The sequence below is a fragment of the Tasmannia lanceolata genome, unplaced genomic scaffold (genome assembly GCF_043159265.1).
Source record: "Tasmannia lanceolata isolate RefF3 unplaced genomic scaffold, GAP_Taslan_0.1 ptg000540l, whole genome shotgun sequence".
Taxonomy (NCBI): Eukaryota; Viridiplantae; Streptophyta; class Magnoliopsida; order Canellales; family Winteraceae; genus Tasmannia; species Tasmannia lanceolata.
In genome coordinates this window covers 1-7,500 of record NW_027519212.1, presented here as the reverse complement: position 1 = coordinate 7,500, position 7,500 = coordinate 1, and the positions used below count along the sequence as shown (strand labels likewise).

Genomic DNA, 7,500 nt, shown 5'->3' with positions numbered 1-7,500 from the left:
AAGTGTTCGGATCTATTATGACATAGTCATGAGGTGCTTAACGGACTCTTCTAATCTTGTCAAACCTCTTCCCGGCGTGACGCAAAAACGATTTTTTGGTGCAACCTAGTGTATTCATATCTCAATGTATACGTGCCTAGACGGACCTACTTCATATCTTAATCTTACACGGAAGGTATTATATTATTCTATTACAAATCAAAGGATCATTCATTAGTCATTTACTGTATCCGTATCGTTTATCTCTATGAGGTACCGGGTGAAATAGAACGATCTTAGAAGGGATATAATGAAATTCCTCGATTGGCTCTTCCCGGAGGAACGATCTATTTTATTTGATTGATGGATCCAACATTATAATGAATTATAAAAGAGAGTGTTCTTATTCGAACCGTCGTGTGATCTTCAACCAGTTATGTGCTTCAATATAATTACCTGGAGTAAGCGCTATAGCTTGTTTCCAATATTCAGCAGCTTGATCGGACCAAGCCTCTGCAATTTCAGAATCTCCCTGTCGAATGGCCTGTTCTCCCCGGTCGGAATAGGTGGGTCGATTCCTTCCCTTAGAACCGTACTTGAGAGTTTCCTACCTCATACGGCTCAGCAGTCAATTCTTTTGGTGTCCCATCTTAATCTACCATATCTAACTGAATGAGATTTCTCGTAAATAGATCCGATTTTTTATCGAGTTAACCAGAATAGAAGAGGTGAATTACATGAGTTTCAAACTCTAATTTGAATCAATAATCAAATCAGTTTTATCTTTTCTCCTACCTTCAGAAGAATGAAGCATAGGTATCCTCCCCTTATACTTAGAATTTTATGAAAGGTAACTATCTCGGTTTCATTTTCATATAGAAATTCATATAGAATCTTTGAAAAAGATTTTCTTTCCTCCAAAAGAAAGAAAGGACTTACTATCTTTGGGATCTGATGCTACACCGCTGCTCAATACCTTAGTAGATCGACTCTATTACATAAGTTGATTCCTAACTTTTATCTCATATCATGACATAAGTAAGCAGTTCTTATTGTATCGGCCCCAAAACCTCGCTAATTGATCTTTACGGTGCTTCCTCTATCAATTAGATCCTTTCTTTATCCATAGAATCTAATATATAGGCCGTACCTATTTCTTCATATTTGGCTCCTATGAAGTCTCTTTCTTTGCTACAGCTGATAAAACTCGTTGCTTTGAATGATGCATATGTAGAAAGCCTATTTTTTTCTAGTATTTACTAGGAGGTTTGATCTTTCTTTCCTTCTTTCTATAGTGGAGATAGTCGCACGTAATGACAGATGACGGCCATATTATTAAAAGCTTGTGGTAAGAATGGGTTTCGTTCGAGTGCCCGGAAATAATATTCCAAAGCCTTCGTATGTTCTCCGTTGCTTGTGTGGATAAGGCCTATGTTATAGAGTATATAACTTCGATCATAGGGATCAATTTCTAGTCGCATAGCTTCATAATAATTTTGTAAAGCTTCCGCATAATTTCCTTCGGATTGAGCTGACATCCGTTACGGTCGTTCATTCTATTCAAAGAATCTCCGTTCCAGAAACGTACGTGAGACTTTCATCTCATACGGCTCCTCCCTTCTGTGCATAGTAATAAGGGGAATAATCCATGGAATCAAAAAAGATTGAAATATTCTCATTATGAACTGACAGGGGCTGGTGTTTTTACAAGAAATCTCTAGCCAGCCTTCCTGCAAGAGGTCTATATTTTCTTAACACCAACCATGTTGGTGCTAGATAGAAATGGTAACTCCAACAATTTCTTTGTCCTCAACGCCCCCTATTTCCAGGAATTAGTCACTTCAACGATCTTCGATGGTTATACGGGTATCCAAAGTACGAACGAGATGGATGTTTGTTGTCCCAACCATTCTTGTTAGTCCCGATCCCGATAAGGAAAAGGGGTAATTTATAACAAAGTTTTCGCGTTGTTGATTCCTAGGTGTAGTGCTTCTTCCTCTATGCCGCCTATTGGTCTGGTCCTAGTGGAGTCGGATTGACCTACAATACAGAACCTGTAGGTGTAACCTTTCGCTCAATACTCAAATCAACAATTGAAGCATCTGAGGCTGCATCAATCGGGGATACACGACAGAAGGAATTGTTCTATCTCTAAATTTCACCTTCACCGAGCATAGGTTTATTTCAAAAATCTTTTTTCTTTGTATTACGAATCATGTCTCTTTCTCGTAAGACTGAGGTCGGTAAATCATAAATAATAAATAAATAATAATAAAAAAAAATCAAATCGCACCATCTCTGTAATAGGTAAATGCCTCTTTTTCTCCTGAGGTTGTCGGAATTATTCGTAATAAGATATTGGCTACAATTGAAGAGGTCTTATCAATAAAATTTCCATTTATCCGAGATCTAGGCATGGTTAACAATCCATTCCATAATTCTTCTCATTACCCCTAGAGGGAAAATGATCCCACAAACAAAGGAATTGTATAGTACGAAATCACATAAAAACAAACGGACTCATTCTAAAAAAAAAGGTGTCGACCTTCCACTCAAATTGTCCCTTTGGGGCAGGGATGGATAGGAAATATTTGAATCCGATTGTATTTCATTTAAATTAAGTATTAAGTATAAATATTAAGTAGTATACCAATGAACGGAACTATTCCTATTTTATCGAAGCTCAGGAATCAAGGAAGTTTTTCCTACAGATTCTGATGACTCTAGAAGTTTTGATTTGATTATGATCCAAAGAAAAAAAAAATCAAATCAAATAATAGAATCATTCCATGATGAAAATAGAATAAGAATAACCATCCATTTTTTGTGCATAGTGTGTATACACCACGCAATCGAAATATCAAAAAAATCCATGGGACGATTCATGAATTTGTAATAGATTGTGGGGTAGCTCATGAGAGGAATTGTTGTTGAGAAATCTGAAACTAGAAAGGAATTTTGGAATTCCTATGGAACCATAATAGTCTAAATGTAACCATAGTATAAAATAGGGTCAGTTGACTTGTTCCAATTCATTGGTTTAATCCAGTATAAATCTAAGAATAAGACGGGATCGTCTTCTTGACAAACATGAATAGATAGATTCTATCTATTTTTTTTTAATCTTTTTAATAAGATAAGAAAAAGATAAGAAAAAAAATGTTTTTTTATCCCTCGATCCTCGAGGGAAGATCTTTCTTTAATGAAAAGTTTTCTATTTTCTATTTAGAATTGATTGGTCATACCTGTATTGCAATAATACAATAATATGAATGACTCGCTATTCACTCGGTTTCTGGGTCATAATCATAAGATTATGTAGGAGAGATGGCCGAGTGGTTCAAGGCGTAGCATTGGAACTGCTATGTAGGCTTTTGTTTACCGAGGGTTCGAATCCCTCTCTCTCCGTACCTTCACCTAATTCACCAACGGTACCGACTACAATGTATCAAATCAAATAACAATTGATACGAGTATTCCAATCGTACTTTATTTGATATAGATTCTCTATTCCTAATTGCTGTGGTATGGAAAATACCGGAACGGAAAGAATGGACAAGGAATAAAAATCTCACCGCTGATCCATTTGTAATACGTGAATGGGAGAAAAATCCGGATCAAACCTCTTAGATCTATTTACTTCGGCGAAAGAAAAAAAAGGGGCTTGTCCAAAGCTTTGTTATTTTAGTTAGGTTCAAGTCTGACGGGAATAATATTCTACGACTAGCAACTCATTGATTTTCAAACCGATCCACTTAATATCTATTATTTGATTTACTAATCCTTTATATTGGGATGAATAAAGACTCAAATGTTTTGCCAACTCCTCGTGGGGGGATGAATCCATATAATTTTGAATCAGAGCTCTGGATCTTTGTTCATCCCTCATAGTAATAATATCTTGGGGTTTGCAGCGATAACTTGGGATATCTACTATACGGCCATTAACTAAAATATGTCTATGATTAACTAATTGCCTGGCTCCCGGAATGGTCGAAGCCATACCCAATCGAAAAAGGATGTTATCCAAACGCATCTCAAGTAGTTGTAGTAAAACCTGACCTGTTGACCCTTTGGCTTTCCCAGCAATACGAACATATCTAAGTAATTGTTGCTCTGTCAGACCATAATGAAAACGCAATTTTTGTTTTTCTTCTAGACGAATACGATATTGAGATCTTTTCCCGGAACGCGATTGGTTTCTAAGATCACTTCCGGATCTAGGTCTTTTCCTAGTGAGTCCCGGTAAAGCCCCTAGACGGCGTATTTTTTTGAAACGAGGCCCTCGGTAACGAGACATAAAGACTCCTTAATTTTATTGAAATTTCATTTTACAGAATAAACCTAAATTAATACTGAACTAAACGATAAACGAAGCTAAATCCACTGAAGTACTACAAAGAGGAATAAGATGAATTGTATCAATATCCGTATTATTTTGTATATTGTATATATGGGAAGTTAAGGATCCTTTTCTTGATTTGTTCTGTATAGATCAAACGGCTCCAATCCGTTTTTTATTCTTTATTCATAGTTGGAAGTTCCCGCGACATAACATAATAGATCGGTAACCCGACATTTGGAGAAAAAAAAGGGGGGGGTCTTCTCAATATTCCTTGGTCTCAAGGAAAGATGATCAATCCTGATAAAAAAAAAAAAATAGAACAAATAGAGAAAGCCGACTATCGGAATCGAACCGATGACCATCGCATTACAAATGCGGTGCTCTAACCTCTGAGCTAAGCGGGCTCATATAACAGAAATAGTGCGTGAATAGGAATTCGGGAAACTATTGGGATCTTAGTTAGCTATTAGCTATTAATAATTATTAATATTAATTATTATAAATTATTATAACATATTAATTAATATTAATAATTATTAATATAATATGAATTTTGATTTTATTTTTGATTATTTTCTATTTGATTATTTATTTTTGATTATTTCATTTATTAGTAGTCACTAGCACTAGAATTTTTTTTTTTCATTCAAATCAAATTTAAAAAACGCAAAATAATACTATATACATATGAAATAATTCTATATTCTATTATAGAATAGAATATAACTATTAGTTATAGCAGTTATAGCAGATTATATGAATTCTATTTCTATTAGAGTGTAGTTCCTAAGGAAAGGATAAGATAAGGATGCAATCCAGATCCTACTGAGATATTCCTTTTGTTTCATTCGGAAAGGGAGGAGATAGGACGAAAAAAAAAAAAAGAAGAATGAATATCGACCGTTCCAGTATTCCAAACTGCGCGGGAAAAATGAGAGGGGGGGGGAACATCTATATGTGGGATATATCCATCCATATTGAATTGCAGATACATCAATGATAGAATCATTTCTGATTGGACCAAATAATGGAATGGTCCTCCAATAGATATGAAAGAAGATGGGCAAGAAATAAAATAGGAGCAGACACTTTTTCGATATAGGAATCAGTATCTAATGAATTCAATGGTTCCAACATAAATGAAAGAAGGGGATGGGATCACAATGAGATCGAGATCTCATAAGGGGGATATGGCGAAATTGGTAGACGCTACGGGCTTGATTGGGTTGAGCCTTGGTATGGAAACCTACTAAGTGGTAACTTCCAAATTCAGAGAAACCCTGGAATTAAAAATGGGCAATCCTGAGCCAAATCCAGTTTTCTGAAAACAAGGGTTCAGAAAGCGAGAATCAAAAGAAGGATAGGTGCAGAGACTCAATGGAAGCTGTTCTAACGAACGGGGTTGACTACATTGGTAGAGGAATCCTTCTATCAAAACTCCAGAAAGGATGACCTTATTTAAGTACATAGACGTACTTAAATATCAAATGATTAATCACGACCCGAATCCGGATTTTTTGATTATTTATATGAAAAATTGCAGAATTCTTGCTAAATTAAATCGATTCCAAAAGGAAGAATCGAAGATTCAGTGATCAAATCATTTACTCCAGAGTCTGAAAGATCTTTTGAAGAACTGATTAATCGGACGAGAATAAAGATAGAGTCCCATTCTACATGTCAATACCGACAACAATGAAATTTATAGTAAGAGGAAAATCCGTCGACTTTTGAAATCATGAGGGTTCAAGTCCCTCTATCCCCAATAAAAAAAAAAAGGCCTATTTTATTCCATTCCCTAACCATTTATCCTCTTTTTTCGTCAGTGGTTCAAAATGAGCTTAGCTATGTTTCTCACTCACTCTACTCTTTCACAAATGGATCCGACCAGAAATCTTTCTCTCTTATCACAAGTCTTGTGATAGATATGATCTACGTACAAATGAACATATATGGCAAGGAATCTCCATTATTGAATCATTCACAGTCCATATCATTACTCTTACACTTACAAAGTCTTCTTTTTGAAGATCCAAGAAATTCCAAGGCTGAGGTAAGATTTTCTAATGTTTTTTGAGTCCCTTTAATTGACATAGACCCAAGCCCTCTAGTAGGATGATGCGTCGGGGATGGTCGGGATAGCTCAGCTGGTAGAGCAGAGGACTGAAAATCCTCGTGTCGCCAGTTCAAATCTGGTTCCTGGCACGTGGTTAATATATCGAATAGATACTCATACAAATGAATCGATATGGATCGGGATCCATATTCTATTCGTTAATAGTCTAGATCATGATACATACTTATCCATCTAGGGATATATCTAGATCCCCCATTTTTTTTTTTGATGGGTAAAGAAAAGAATTAGATTCTGTTCCCTCTTCTTTTTTGTTTGTTCATACTGTACCTGCTCTCGCTCAAAAAGAATGTTAATACTTCATACATATTTGAATTGAAGTTAGTTGGCTGAAAACCCAAAAGTCTAGTCTAGAGAGGAATCGAAGGGTAGGAATAGACAGGATTCATTTCAGATACAGTACAAAGAAAATCTGATCCCCTTTTCATTTCTGAATTTTGAGTTCATAATTTCATATTTTCTTTCATATTCTATTTCTTCACTTTCTCTTTCTTCACTCCCTCCTACGTGACTTTTCGGGGCCCATCTAAGTGATGTGCGCGGTACAAAGTTCATGGTGCAGAACTCTTTTGATTCATCCTATTGGCTTTGCTCATCCGAAATGGATATCTTCCAAATTGGGGAATATCAATGAAGCCCCTTTAGTAGCCCATTCATAATACTGAGATGAGAGTCCAGTTATTCTGTTTCATCTAGAACAGAACATAAAAAGATTCCTTGAATATCTGGAGTCGTAGAAGTGAATATTAGTTTCTTATCATTCAATGAGCATCTTGTATTTCATAGAAATTGGGGGCAATATAATCCTTACGTAGGGGCCAGCCTATCCAACTTTCAGGCATCAAGATACGTTTCAGGCGTGGATGATTTTCATAAGAGATTCCCAACATATCATAAGATTCCCGTTCTTGAAAATCAGCACTTTTCCAAATCCAGAAAACAGACGGGATTCTAGGATTCCTCCTTGGGGCAAATACTTTTATGCATACCTCTTCGGGTTGATCCACACCATACTGTATTCTCGTAAGATGATACACACTAG

General features: G+C 35.9%; 3 non-coding genes across 3 annotated transcripts; 2 read left to right on the top strand and 1 right to left on the bottom strand.

Annotated features, from left to right (window-relative positions):
- Positions 1 to 3,300: 3,300 nt before the first annotated feature.
- On the top strand, positions 3,301 to 3,387 carry TRNAS-GGA (transfer RNA serine (anticodon GGA)). Its single transcript has one exon. It is a non-coding gene; the product is annotated as a tRNA-Ser (tRNA).
- A 1,268-nt stretch (positions 3,388 to 4,655) lies between these two features.
- Positions 4,656 to 4,728, bottom strand: TRNAT-UGU (transfer RNA threonine (anticodon UGU)). The gene has a single exon. It is a non-coding gene; the product is annotated as a tRNA-Thr (tRNA).
- A 1,728-nt stretch (positions 4,729 to 6,456) lies between these two features.
- TRNAF-GAA (transfer RNA phenylalanine (anticodon GAA)) lies at positions 6,457 to 6,529 on the top strand. Its single transcript has one exon. It is a non-coding gene; the product is annotated as a tRNA-Phe (tRNA).
- The last annotated feature ends 971 nt before the right edge of the window (positions 6,530 to 7,500 follow it).